This window comes from Apis dorsata, unplaced genomic scaffold (genome assembly GCF_000469605.1).
Source record: "Apis dorsata unplaced genomic scaffold, Apis dorsata 1.3 scaffold_75, whole genome shotgun sequence".
Classification (NCBI taxonomy): Eukaryota; Metazoa; Arthropoda; class Insecta; order Hymenoptera; family Apidae; genus Apis; species Apis dorsata.
The window spans coordinates 280,384-296,123 of NW_006263373.1; the positions used below are offsets into that span (position 1 = coordinate 280,384).

At 35.5% G+C, this 15,740-nt stretch overlaps 1 protein-coding gene and 1 long non-coding RNA gene across 8 annotated transcripts in view; one reads left to right on the forward strand and one right to left on the reverse strand.

The window, feature by feature from the left end:
• Nucleotides 1-1,481, forward strand: part of LOC102678285 — an 11,256-nt gene extending 9,775 nt beyond the window's left edge. Inside the window, exon 3 of the long non-coding RNA XR_421038.2 lies at nucleotides 1,003-1,481. This is a non-coding gene — a long non-coding RNA (uncharacterized LOC102678285). The remainder of the gene's footprint in view (nucleotides 1-1,002) is intronic.
• LOC102678616 (zwei Ig domain protein zig-8-like) overlaps nucleotides 1-15,740 on the reverse strand; it is a 420,477-nt gene that overhangs the window by 258,929 nt on the left and 145,808 nt on the right. The window lies entirely within an intron of this gene.

A 15,740-nucleotide genomic window follows, 5' to 3' on the forward strand; every position in this document is an offset into this window, starting at 1 on the left:
ATGAATCGATCGGAATTCAATTATTCGAGCCGCGACCCAGATGCATAAGGGGGTGATTTTTAATTAACATTGCAAGGAAATTTATTATCGATTTGATACGCCGCGCCCTCCTGATCATTGAAATAACGCGGTGTATGACTTAGCTATGGAATTATTTAGCATAATTATAATCGGATCTGGAGGAGGAATTTTCGCGAATTTTGCGTTCGATTCGACGAATACAGGGGGATGGATTTTCGCGATTTTGTTGGTAGATTCGTCATTCATCGGCCTCGCATCCTTTGTTTTCGAATACGGGGCGTCGATCGAGGCGGAAATTCGGTGTTATTGGTTTGTTATTGGTTCGATTGGAAATCAGAGAATTTTAGTGGTAATTCGGATATCGATATTGGCGGCGGTTGTGATATATTCGGACGGATAGAGATGATTATGATATTGGAGGGATTTCGAAGGTAAACGCGTTTTCGATTTTTCTGCCAAATTCGACGTGTTTATATTTTAATTGTGGAGAAGCGTTTGATGGGCTCGTTGAATTTACGTCCAATTTTGAGCTTCTAATTATTATTTTCTACTATCGAATTATTTCACGATAAGATAAGATTGTTTCACCCTTCCTTCAAAGCTATTAATCTTTACTTAACGGTAATTGCTTCTCAAGATTATTCTCGGATAAATCCTTTCGATCTAAATGTGGTTCTGAAAAAGAAAAAGAATACAATACAATGTAAATTATTATATTTAGAATTTATAAATAATTTAAAATATACTCTCCTTCCTGTTGATTTTTAAACAAGTTTCACTTCGATCTCGATTCGAAATTCGTGATTCGTAACACAAATTTCTAAAGAGAGGAGAAACACTTTGAGCATCGTCAGATGATGTGAATTTCGAGTGGTATCAGGGGGAGGGCTATTTCACGAAACCGCGAGTCCATTTTCATCATCAGACTTTGAGGATTACCTCGACATCCTTCTGATTAATCAATTTCCATTTTCGTTCCAGGTTACGGCCGTTCAATGAAAATTCCTGGCGTAATAAAACCGGACACGGAGTGACACGGAGCAGATAAAACTTCAACGAAATAAGCTATGTAAATAAACGCATGCGAAGGGGGATAAAGAGGGTGATACGAGAGTGGCCAGCGAAACGAGGTCATTGGTAGCTTTTTCTCCCCTTCCCTCCCCTCCCCCGTTCATTTTTACGCTCGCCAGCGGAGAAACCCCAGGTGAGATGTTTGCCTGTTCGAGATAATTACGGCCACTATGTATTCCGTATAATCTCTAATTATAGATATAGATATATTCCCTTAACGTGGCTTCAGTTCCCTTTTTTTTTTTTTTTTTTTTTTCCGTTTCATCCGCCGCAGGGAAATTCATCTATGATTAAAAAGATAGAATGATATTTTTATCGATCGATTTTCCCATATTATTCCATACGTAACGTATTTTTATTTTTGAGCTCGTCTCTTTTCGTGCATTTGTTTTAATTTTTATATGATTAAAGTGTCTTGAGATTATATTATATTGTGATACGTTGAGGGATTGAAAATATTTTATTTTATTTATTTTTTTTTTTGTTATAACGTGAGAATTAACAAGTAGATTTAATGAAATTTTATGCATGTGTGAAATTTATTTATTTTCTTATTGGTTCTTATTCGAAGGCACGACAATAGTTATTTATAATATCTAATTTTTATTCAAAATTAGAAGTTTTTTTTTCAATGCTCTTACTCTAAATTTCCTCTCCCTCTTCCCTTTATCGCGCTCTAATTAACTTCAAATTACCATGGAACATTTTCAATTCTAAGAAAATTATTATTATTCTTCCTCATTAATTATTCAATTTAACCAGTTCATTGGGACAGAATAATTTAGAGAAATAAATTTGATCCTTTGCACGAAAATAAATCCTTCCCCTATCGAATCGCTCTAGATTCAGATAATAAGATCAGTTCAATTTCAACATTTCGATAGATCTAACTGTCCGAACAAGAAGCAAAATATCCACGCGTAACAGAGAGTTATTAACGAAACACTCGTCGAGTCGCTTACATCCCTGTGATCGAGAAAGGATGATCCGCGTGGAAACGAATGGTTATAGTCTCAAAAGAAATTAAGGCGATAAAAGGTAAACCGCGGCGCATGTATCTTTCGATTGGAACATCAAAGGGGTTCGATTTTCACGGCTAATTTGCGGCAGGAACGTTACCAAAAATCAACGAACCAAGCGTGCAACGAACTGTCCGCGGAATGAACGTTCTCAGCCAATCGGTTACCCCGCATTTCCCGCCGACGCTTTTATGCAGGGGGCTCGAAACCGAGGAGGAGACTCGACGCGCCATCGACTTGGCGAGAGGTTGGACGGTCAATAAAAAAACAATTACCACGGCCCGTGACCGTAAAAAAAACCCGTGGACACTATCCATCCCCTTCCCAACCTCGGATACATAGTTTTTACGCCACGGAAAATTGCTTCTGGTGAACGTTGGCCCGACAAATGCCCGATAAAATCCGATTGCCGATTCCCGGCTCGTGGGGGGAGGGGGACGTCGGTGATTCGATTAAGCCGGTTGAAAATTTCGATCGTCACTTGGCCAACGATACAAAGTCGCTCGACGATCGATGCGAAAGCCCCGTCTCGCCCGGATTCTTTTCTCTCTCGTTTCGTTCTTCCCAGGATGTTGAGGGAATAGTTTATCAAAAATCGAAACGTTCGTATTCTTCGTTGAGATTATTGACAAATGAAACGTTGGTCAATAATAAATTGGGTAAGTAATTTTTAAGAGAGATTCTTTTTTTCTTTTTTAGTTATGGTAAGATAGAAGGGTTTCGATTGTTAGTTGTATTTTGGATGAAATGTGAATTGTTGGATTAAATGTGATGATTGGGTAATTTGAATATTCCTTTTGGAGAAATTAGAGCGAGATTGGGTTTCAATCGTAGTTATGTTTAAATATCTCGTAATTTTTTCCACTTGTTATAATTAAATTTTGTAAGTAAGTTTAGTAGTAGTAAAAATTTGGTAATTTTATGTTGTTTGTGTATCGTAGTGAATATTAATTGTATGTTTAAATTTAATATTTTGTGTACAATATATATATATATAAGAATATATGGTAATTATAGATTGATTATTGAATTATTTCGTTTGAAAGGTAAGTGATCTCGTATCGAGGGAAATTTTCTATAAAATTTGATTTATTTGATATAAAATTTAATCGAAGTAAATGGTTAATTGATTCGATTAATTGAGTATTAGTCACACAGGGATTGATAATATTTTTTATTTTATTTAAATCTCTTTCAACTCTAGTGATTTCATTAATTATCTGAATTTCTGAAACGAAAAAAAAAAAACATAATAAAATATTACAATATTAGAAAGTATTTCAATTGCATAAAAATAATTCGATACGTGCAATTAATTAAATAGAAGAAATTTTCAATGCAATTCACGATTTATTCGCATTGACATCGCTGATCGACTCCACTTCGAGTTCTTTCATGTGTGAATGGCACTTTTTACACAGGAGGGTGCTCCATTCCAGCACAGTAGTATGACCCGTGAATGATCAGCCGATAGAAGCACGTTAAGCTTGAATTTAATATAAAAATTTATTACATTATTACTCGAACAAAAAACCGTTCAACTGTTTCCATTTATTTTCATCATTGTTACAATTATTATTATTAATAAAAATAACAAGGGATTCTAAAAGAAAGAATTATACATTTTACGAATGAAAATATTTCCTTTCTTCTTTTTTATCCACGATTTCGTAATACAAAAAATATATTTATCGGTATAAAATTCAATTAACGATATCTTAATACGCAAAATAAATAAAAATCTTAAAAGAGATATTTTAATTCGTAATCGTATTCGATACGTATATACCCCTTTTGGGTATACAACATAAATTCAAACTCGCGAAAATCGTCCGCAATAAGCAATTGCAGTTCATTGACGGTGATATCGCGCGTTTCGTTATTATCGGTTTTTCCAATAATTCGGCGGTCCAAGGGATATGAGCGCCGATAAAGGCAAATAAAACAAGGAATCGGGTTCCGTTTATCGGCGAGCGGCCGAGTCAAGTTGCCCTTCTGAACCGGGAGGGAGGGGAAAAAAGGGGAAAGTGAGCGTAGGAAGAGCCCGCGGGGCGGCCTGCAAAAGCGGATTTTCGAATAGAGAGCGCTCTTTGCTCGAGGCGTCCGCCAGCTTTTCGGTCCTCGAAACGAATATAACTTTTTCGCTTTGCGCTTCATTTCGTTTAAATTCACCCTTCTCCCTAATCATGTGCATATTATCCCAGGACGATATTAAATGATAATAAAATAAATTAGAATAGTAGGGATGTAGGGGAAAAAGTGAAAAGCGGTTTCGAATTTTACAAAAGGTGAAATCGTGTTTCTCGCGAATCGATGTGTTTAGTTTGAATGGTATGTCCATTTTGATAGAACATTTTCTTGATAATTGTCCATAGCGAGAGTTTTTAAATTCAAAGCGAATTTTTATTTGAATGAATAGTAATGATATTAATTTTGTCAGAAGCATTTTTAACGATTGCAAGAATTAAAAGAATTTAAAACCAATCGACTCAAAATAATTCACAATCCGTCTCTTGCTGAAAAAGTTAATATTAATTTTTCAGATTTAGGAATATCTTTCAAAATTTCTCTCTCATAAGAGATCATTTCAAATTCAAACTATTATTCGAATTTCCTTTGAATTGCAATTTGCGACCTATCAATAAGAAATGGCAAAATTGTCCATTACCAAACTAAATAAATTGGAAGAAGGATTCGAGAATGTAAGAAGATCGACTTGGAAGACGACTTGGGTAGAACTTTAACTATAATTTAACTATCTTAAATGATTTCGACTGGGAAAATTGCGTTTCGAGATGAAATCGATCCTCGAGACAAATAACTTTTTCCTCTCATTCGATTAAGGGGGATAATTTGTAGTTCGGACAGGATTCCATTAACTTAAACGCGGCTGGTTAAACGTCATCCCCTCGACTCAATCTCGATGTAAGGGCGCTTAACTTGGACAGTAACAATTATGGTCGACTCATCGCGTCATAACGAAGAGTTTGAGAGTGCGTCGTTGCGACGATAACTCTTCCGACTAAGACTCTTCTTCGCTAAGATTCCCGTGCTAACCTTTGCATAATTATCGAGTGAGCAGAAGCACGATGAATTACGATTACAACGAGAACCGATTTCTTGATCTTTTGAATTTCTTCCAGAAATCTTCCAGAAAAATTTGATCACATTGAAATTTGTGATTCTTTACTTCTATTCTTTCTAAGGATAAATAAGTTGGTGATAGAAATACAATTTTTTATAAAAAAAAAAGAACACTATTCTGGATTTTAAAATTAAACGAATGATTTCGGTGGAATTTTTGACAGGGTAGTTTTTCCAAACATCTTTCCATCCGAGTCTTATCATTGGAAAGGAGATTACAGATGCGATATTCGCGCTGTAAACTTGCAGGTTCCAGAATTTTTATGGCCGCTATATTTTGCAGCAGATCATACTGTCGAGAAAAATATCTGTCAACTCATCTAAAATTTTATCGCACATTCGATTTATTGACAATTTAGAAAACTTCACTACCATATTAAACGTAACCTTATATTAGAAAAATTCAAGAGATTCTCTTCCGTTTTATATATCCAATCCAATCTTTATACTTCGAATTTTTATATTTTTACCTTAGACGTAAAATTATCCTTGTCTTATGGGAAAAAAACATATATAAACAGGCTGGATTAAAAAAAAAAATTCCAAAAATGCATCAAAAACTTAAAACTTCCCTAAAAATTAAAAACATCGAGCAGAGCGATTGAAAATATTCATTTTTTAAATTACTTTCTCCCTCTCCACAAATTCACCCTTCTTCTCCATTCGAAAAACTTTCGAAGAAAAGTTTAATTTCGGGAAACTAGTAAACACCTGGAAATAAATTCACGATGTCCTTCCTTTTTCCTCCCCTTCCTGTCTTCCTTAAAGGATTAGAATCGTTACACTCTCCTTCTCCCCGACTTTCAACTCGAATCCAACTTCTTTGCAAACGTATCCATACGTTTATTAAATTCGCGGAAAATCCTTGGACAATCGCGAAGTATGATCGTCATCTTCAGAATTCGGGAAAAGCGATTAAGAAAATCGTTTCCTCGAGGCAAGTATCCGAACGGTTTATCTTCGCGCGTTAACAGGCCGTGAGAAACGACCTACTTGGATCCGGAAGAGCCGTGTGTATGTTTCGCATCTGTGGATGGAATAACAGCCGTGGAAACTTGCGTTACGAAGTTACGTTTTACCCGATTTCCACCATATTCTCAACCGCGACGATCGAAAACGGGCAATTCTCGAGATAATGAGGAGATTTTCGAAAGCAACCGTTCAACTTCTCCGCATAAAAGCGTATCTGTCCGAGGGTGATAAACCTTCTCCCTCCTCCTCTTCCTCTTCCTCTTCTTCTTCTTCTTCTTGGAGAATCTTAGACTTAATATCCTTTAGATTTGAAACGCGAGGATGGTTGGGTGGTTCGGTTTTCAAAGGTGAACGTCGAGGGGTGGGAGGCAGGTTTCGTCAAGAATTATCACTGTCGTTCCAGCAACGGTCTTATCAACGGTTCGTGGTTTGAAAACGTTTCACCGGGATACGATTTCCTTCCTGTCTTCATAAACCGACGTGGAGATCTGTTTTTCGTTAATTGGGGGAGGAGGAGATTCGAATGTTTGGTGGTTGTTGAAAGATATAAGGGGATTGGGCTTTGTTATCGCTAGGTAGGGGTGTTTTGACGAAGAATATCTTTGGTATTTCAACCAATGTTGTTTGGTTTAATTTTCTTACAAATAGTTTCTCGAATTTTTATTTTTAATTGGAATTTCGAGTGACTTAGTTCGATGAGAATTAATTGAAACGGATTTTAAAGCAGAAAGTTTCTAAAAAATTTTTCCCAAAGGTACGTTTTAAAATCTGATAATATAGAAATTTTTTTTCATCAAGTTCTTTTTTATTTTAACGGCATCGAATATTTATAGCCACGAAAAATTAATTTATTACGCAAGAGTGAAAAAATCTCGTCCATTTATATTTCCATATTCCACATATTATTTTCTTTAACACTGAGATCTCTTTGACAAATACACCGACAACAAACATCGAGGGGAACAAACGGTTGTGTCAGCACACGAACAGATACCGAATACGCAAACACGGTGCTCTCCGTCTCCTTTCGTTAACAAATTCCGTGCACGAAGGCCCTGCCCAACCTTCTCATCGCATTGTTTATCGAGGCTCGAAATTTTGCGAAACGTAGTAGTAAACCAACTGACGCGAACTGTAGCCAAGATCGGTTAGAAGCGACGATGCCGTCTCCGGATTCTCGAAATTATCGAGAAACCGAAGGGAGGATGAACCGGTATTCGGGTTGTTCGGGAATTGGCACGCTGCGAGGGCGCGATAAAGCCATTGGTTCCAGGGGAAATCTTTGCGGGGCCAAACTGGGCCGTTATTCCTTAGATTCCTTCACTTTTTCTCGTTCTCATCATTTCTCCCGATATTATATCTTCTGTTTACATTGAATTTATTAAGATTAAGCTTATCTTTTAGCCATTCATATGTTTGTTCAAATTCTGTCATTCTATCGATAATTAATTTCTTCTACTTATACTTTTATTTCTTCCATTCAAACTTCATTTCTCCAGTGATATAATAATTTGATTTCGAAAGATCACGCTTTCGATCCGATTCTCTTCTCCACACTACTTCGCGAACGTACAAAATGGGAACCAGTTGAATTCAGTTTTAACAATTATCCGCTCCCACACGCCGGATTCCCCTCGAGCTAGAAGACTGTAAGATTTCCTTTCTTTGGACCAGATATTCGAAAACTTAAACTCGGCCAAGTTAAATTAAGAGTCGGCTTTCAATTAGCGCGATAAATCGAAAACTTTCGCCACTTCTTCGTCGCGTCGATGACGTAGCGAAGATCGGATGGATCGACGACTTCTCGGAATTCTGGATTCATAGGAGGGTTGAGGCGGTATATCAGTTTTCCAGAATCGAGTCTCGTCGCCTTGGATATGGAATTAATGATGATTAATTCCTGAGAGTACGCGCCATTTTGTCACCTCGTCCGGTTCCAACGGGGTTTCATAAAAAATTCTGTTTCTTCCCTCTTTGGAAATTTATCGGCGATTTTAACTGGTTTCCCCGAGATTGACCTCTCGACGCGGGATTTAACGGGTTGGAAGGAGGGTGGAGGGTGATTTATGGAAGGGCGGAGTCGGGAGGGTAAATGAACGGTTGGTCAGTGACGAGGCTGGATAATAGGAAAGATGGTCTCGCGAGTCGAGGGGAAAAATGTATTATTCGATGTAATTCGAAAGGGAGTGTCGATTTTTCTCTTCTTTTCGAATCTTTTTCTTTCTTTTTCTTCGTGTCGTAAGGATAAATTGATACATCGATTTTGCATACGATTCAAGAGAAAGAATTCAAGGATATTTCAAATTTTATTTAACGTGACAAGATCCTGTATTAATTATATCTAGGACGAGGCTATAATTTCTACAAGTCTATGACGAAAATGGGTGTAAATTGGAAGAAAAATTTCTAATAAGATGAAATAAGAAATAATAATTAGAAATTTTTCTTCCAATTTATACCCATTTTAAGTCTTGTAGACTTGTAGAAATTATAGCCTCGTCCTAGATATAATTAATACAGGATCTTGTCATTTTGTTGATACAATTGGTTGAAGAAAGTACAGTAAAGAAAACGAAATCTAAATATTAATTCTACGTATAATTAACTAACAAATATCCCGATAGAAGACTTAGGAATTAGAAAATTAATTTACAAGAAAATTGCGAATAACTGTCCCTACTACCCTTCATTTAAAGCGAAACATTGCATTTTTAAGAAGATACCTTCCATCAACCCAAGAAGAAATTCTTCCCATTTCTTCTTCCCCCGTTCAGATAAACGCGACGTTTGACGCTTGTTAAATTTTCATACACAGTTTCCTTCGTCGAAAATTAAGAACTCGGAAGTCAAGAGACGAAGCAACTCGAGAACGAACCTTTCTCGCGTGTCAAAAGTTTATCCATGACATTTCCCCGTGCGTCCTCCGTCAACGATCTCGGATACTTCAATCCCGATCCGTAAGAATCATCTCGCTCTTGGCTGGAAATCGAGGTCGCAGTTTAAAGAAAAACTTCTCTCTGTTTCTCTCTCTTTGAAACGAAACTTGAAAACTTGTGCATTAAACTCATTACCAGGGATGGGACGCGGTTCACTTGTGTTCTCTCTGTTGTTAAAAGTGTTATAGAATTTAAAGTTCACTGAAATTTTATATGTGATTTCATTATTGAATGTTGCCAGCAACATTACTATTTCATAGTTGGTAGCTATTTGTTTCTCTTCGATACACATATTTCAAATGTTTTATAAACAGATACGCGCAATCACGTATAATAAAATATATTCATTCAGCTAAACCCGTATATTTTTATTTATTGTTTTCCACTGCCCAGTCAACAAAAAGTTGCCACAACAACCCTCTCATACGACTAACCCCCACTCGAATGATATCTGTTCGAGCACTGATCTCATTATCCATAACTAAGACCAGGTGTCTATAATTTCTGCACAATTTCTGTCTGTCGATCGTCGAGACTTGGAGGAGAGTTCGGTTTCAGAAATTTTGGAAATAATAATAACGAGTTAATGACGAGTTAATGAGCACGATTCTTCTGCCGAATCATTTTCACGGCGGTGAAATTGCTATGATTAAATGGGAATATTTGGAAAAGTTGTGATAGAGTTTCTTATAGATATAGTTGATTAAAAATGATTTTAAACGAAATTTTCTTCATTTTTCTCTCTTCTGAGTTTCCATTGTCGTCCAAAATGGATTTTACCTTTGTATATATGTACATTAGAGATCGTGTATTATCAATGATTCATCGCACGCTGTGTTTATATTATAAGAGTTATGGTATCAGTTTCGGTTTGTAAATAAGGATTTGTGTAACTTCTTCCTACTTTCTGATTCATCAGTTATTGTATCATTGAAGCGAGTATCCAGTGCTTGTACAGAATTATCGTTGATACAGTGAAAACTTTATAAATATATAAATTTTGAAATCTACCTCGTGATCATTAATACAAAAGATCTGGTGTAATTTAAAAAGTAAGAAGCTTTTTAAACAATAAGACGAAACGTGGAATTATCTCTAAGAAGTGAACAGAGTTCTTCTATCGGAATTCACGAAGTATCGGTGACACTCTTCGAATGCATACAGAGAGGGTTTTCCCTCGCGTGAACTTTCACGACGTTGGCATGTTGGTTCCTTCAAAAGCGATGAAAGTTCTGTTGGAAAAGTACAAACCATAGTTATACGAGTCGATACGACGTATCGAGAAACGTATTCGCAAATGGAACTGTGGTTGAATTCCTTTGAACCAAACTTGGACAATACGTGCGTTTTCACGCAATTTTTGAAGTCGAGCAGCACGAGCAGGATACAGGAAACTGTTGGAAATCTCCTTTGAAAAAACGTTTCAACTTATTCGTCGATGTACGGAAAAATAGCGAATGAAAGTGGTGGGATGATCGGGAAACCAATGTTTAACGTGCGTTTAAAACGATATTAAACTCGTTTTGTCAATGGATACTTTAAAACTTTCGTAGATGAATTTATTATATTATTTGTAAAACGTATATTTTACAAATATACTGAAACAATAATATTGAAATTTACTTTAAAACGTTTGATGAGAGAAATGATTTTCACGTGGATGGGTGCATATTTTTTTTTGGGAAAAGCATGAAACGTAGAGTGAAAAAAAAGAAAAATTAAGCGTTATGAAAACCAAAAAATTCTTCCATTTTTTTTTTTTTTTACAGAATTTCAAGAGTTTACATCGAGAACAACGCTTTTTAATTTTTTTCTCCCCCAGATAAATACATTTTCCAAAAAAAAAACGTGGATAAAAATCCATTAAAAAAAAAAAAGAAGAAGGCATATCACTCGTACCATTTTCAATAAACGATCACTTACACGCGTTTCATCATCAACGAGTAACGATTGTTTTACCATCGAAACCAATTTACCATTTGGTTATTTCATTATTAGAGCAAGATTGGAGAGAAAATCGATCGAAGTCGATATTTCGATTCGAATCCGGACGATCAATCTTGGAACGAACGTCTTTATATAAGCCCCTTCTCCCGAGCAAACAGAGTAGTTAGCAAAGTGGAAGGGGGTAGAGGGGGGGTGGAGAGCGAACGGGTTCCGGATTGCTCCGAATTCGTGGATTTCCCGTTATCGCCGGTGTCCGAGTCACGTAACGGAACGTAAAGACGACTTTGAGCATTGTAACGATAGCTTTCGCAGCGTGTAACGCAATTGGCCACCCTCCTGGATTGGATACACACAGGTTTTGGCCAGGATGGGCCAGGAGGGGGTGTGGTGTGGTGTGGTGTGGTGTGGTGGGAGGAGGGTGGGTAGCAATAGCTTTGATCCAATGTTTGCTACGATGCGTGCACGTAAACGTGCCAAATCTAGTTGTTCGATCGTTCATTCGATAGGTTTGACAAGACCGTCTGATATGGTGGTTAGGCCAGATCCGTTGTCTCTGCCAGAATCATTAGGATCCATTTCGATTTTGTACCCTGATTTGATCCTGCTGATTTGTTATGAAAATGATTGTGATTAAGTGGAAGGATTGTAATTGGGGGAGAGGAAGAGGGATATAATGTTTATTATAATTACATTTCTCAATCATAAGAGTGGGTACGCGAGTTTTTGTGCCTCTGGTAATAGACTTGGATATTGTATTTCGCTATAAATTGGGTTCGTCGTGTTATTGTGATGTTTTTCGCAGAGAAACTCGTGAGAGGTTACGTAAGAATCTCTTTCTTTTTGTTATAGATTCATTTTGAATTGGAATAATGATTTAAGTTAAAATTTTTCTTTTAAATTCAGATTCGAGTTTAAATTTTCAGATTTAAATTAAAATTTGCATAAAAAGAATTCGTCAAATTCGAATACAGTAATTCTTTTCCCACGAAATTTATTTGTTTTTCTCGATATTTGAAAAAAAAAAAAAAAGGAATGTAAATTATTCCATTTCATTTATTTTTATCTTGATCATAATAATTTTTCTCAAACCGATTTTCATTTCACGTGGTCCTATGTACATTCGAATTTTATCGAATATCCAATATAAATTTCAAATATTTGAACCATCCCAAATTACCTTCTTTGTTCGTCAACGAAACAATCCATTTCGCCCGTTTCGAAATCGATTTTCCCTTTTCGACCACCTCATCTATCACCTCGAAAGCCAAACAACGACTTCGAAATCCATTATTCCAAATTAAAAGTGATCTCCTTTCCAAGTCCCGTTTAACTTCTCTCATTCATGATCATCGAGGCACGGAATGGCGACCATTCTTCGACCACGAGATATCCGCTCCGACCAATCCTTAACCCTTTCGCCATCATAGACGAGATGAACTCGGGACCACAATGGAATCGTTAATGCAATTCTCTGGACGAGATATCTCGCGTGGCGAGATAAAGAAAGAAATGAAAAATCTCTTCTTCTTGAAACTTTTCTCCCGTTCAAGTATTTAGCGAATAATGCATTACATTTGGAATAATCTTCTTTCGACGAGGGGAATAACGTTTTAAGGAAGCGAAACCAACGTTTAAAGTTTCGATGTCTTTTTCTTTCATTTTAACATAACTTTGCTAAGATAAAGAATTTTTCATATAAAATATTTAATCTCTAAATTTCTCTATTCTTGTAGAAAAAAAAAGAAAAGAAAACTCCCAGGCAAAATTCCACTCGAAATACGAAAAAACAAATTTCCTAAATCTTAAAAGTCAACCCCTTCAAATATATTACGTACACTCTTAAACTTAAAATTCAAACAATCAGATCAAAATTTTCTTTTAACGTAACAAGTGTGATTCGTTTCACTTTTTATTCTCAACGATAGATCGCGATCTCGAAATCTCGAAACTCGTTCCTTCCTTCTCGAATTTCGAGACGACGGCCTACCAGCTTGAAATCACCCTCCTCCACCCTTCCCGCATTGTCGCGCGGCAGTGAATCGATATTCCAGCGTTGCACGTTTCTACAAAAGTTTCGCCGTGGCTACAGCCACGGTTACCTCATCCGGAAAAATGCAACACGTCTTTCAACCCTTTGTAACCTCTCGACTCGCACTTTATTTCGCGCTTTCCCGTTTCACGGCTCATATCTGATTCGTTCCATCAATCTAGCAAACTCTTTCATTGCCATTTGGTATCCTCTTTGTTTCCGTGTCACCCCCTGACCTATAATTAATTTAATCTCCTTTGCTCGCCCTCTGTCCTCTCGACTTTCTTCCACGACATGGACGAATTTTTCGTTTCAGAATCGGGCTAGCAATCGAAACTTCGATTTCTTTTGTCTACTAATTGATCCACATTGGTTGCGTAACTGATATGAGAATATATTATGCTAGTGTGATTTTTGTGGATTAATTATCGTTTTATCGTTCAATATTTCAAAGTATTGATATGTTTAAAGGGTTTCTAATCTCGTTGTTGAAAAAGAAGCAGGTGGAATGATATTGTATGTATAGAATATATTTTCTTTTTCATTTAAATTATTTAAGTTTATGAAAACTAAATAGGGAGGATATTAAAAATTTTAATTTTTTTCTCTAGTACGATGCTTTAGTTATATTTTTCGTTGTAAGATGTGAAATTGGGGCAAGATGTGTAGATTTTGGATAAATATGGAGAAACTGAAGAAACGAAATTACGAAAAACATTGGTCGAATTTTGTTTAGTTTATATTTAATATTTTGAAATAATTAAATGTTTCTTGCAATTCGTATTCAGATCTTGTTACACATATCTCGTTTTGAAAACTGTGTCAAATTTTGCCTCGAACCGATATTCTATTTTCTCTCTCGAAAATTAATCGTGCATAGCTTTCTTTTCGTTCGAACATACAATTTTAACTTTAACAAAGACTTCTGGCAATTTTCTTTCGTATTATACCCTGAACTGGCAACTTGGAAATTGCTCTATACTATAATTATTTTACTCGAAATTCAGTTTACAAAGGTGATTTTGAGTCGACTCGAAGTCAATCGATTTCGTTTGACCTATCAAAAGTTACTTGATGTAACTGTTTGTTCAAGCAACAACGTACTTTATGCAACATTTACAGTTTATAAATTAGTTTATAGGTTATTGTAAAAATTTTTTTAAATAATAATAACGAGAATAATAAGAGAAGATCTAGAGACGCGTTGAAATCTCCAGTGGATAATTTAATTCCTCTGTCACGACTTTGTCAAGATGTTTTTAGGAAACTGTTAGATTCTTATGCCAACATCATTTCACTGTTTCGTCTCTTAACTACTGAATTTCAACATGTACAATTACATTACTCTCTTGTCTTAACTTCTACGTTTCTCAAGTTTTAATCCAATTTACCACTCAACATTTCTCACATACTAAACTTTTCAATTAAATTACACACCTGTATATAAGCTCAAAAAATTTTTCTATTATACAGAAAATTTTCATTCATAAATGTCTCAAAATGGCACAATGTGGTCCAGAAAGAATTTTGTCAAGTCTTTCTTGAAGACTGAACTTATGTTTAGGAAAAAATTGCAAAACAAAAACATTTCCACTGTAATAATAAATAAAGTATATAAAATTGAAGTAATATATAAAAATTTTTCTTTGAAAAATAAATTGAAATAATATCATACAATTATATTTTCCTTTTTAGGGAACATAGAATCTGATTCAAAGTATAAATTAATTATTTATTTTTCTCGATAATTAAGTTGATTATATACGTATGCATCCACCTTCTTTCTCACTTTCTCACCTTCTTTCTCTATTTCACGTTCACAGTAATTACATTGTTGCCTTTGTTAACGTGTTGTAAAATATGTTATGTGCAAGCACATCAGTTTTTCTAAATCCTCTTAACAACCACGGCACGAGGAGCATGCTTCAAGTTGCCAGTACATAGGAACAATGTGGATAGAATTTCACAAGGGAGAAGAGTTGAAGGGGGTTGACGAAAGGTTTAAGAGATGATATTCACGTTGGTCACGTATTGTGGTAGTGGGCTATGGTGGTCTCTATGCAACAAAGTGAAACTACGGCAAAAAAACGTAGTGCATGCTTACTTTGCTTTCTTATTAATTATTAAAAAAAGAAGAAGAAGAAAAGAAAACAATATTATAGTTTACAAATTTTTCGAAATCTTCCAATATTAATTACGATGTTACGTTTTTTTAAAAATATTTTGTCTAGAAAAAACATTGTACACGCGCAAACTAGCTTAGTTTTGCTATTTTCATATATAATTTGAATTTATTTATTAGATTTGTGGAATTATCCTCTTTGATTAGGAAGTGTAATAAAATTTCTTTATTCTTTCATTATTCTTAATTACCTAATTCTAGATATTGAATAAAAAAGAAAAAGGAGAAATGCACTAATCATTATGCAACAATCAGATATCAATGAAAATTAATCAAAGAGGAAGTTTTTCATACGAGCCTTCCAATTATTCTTTCCAATAACTCTGACAATCCTATATCAACATTTGAGATAGACTCTTTGTCTATTTTCAATCCACGTATCCCCTTTCGATTCTTCTTCTTCTTTTTTTTTTTTTTTT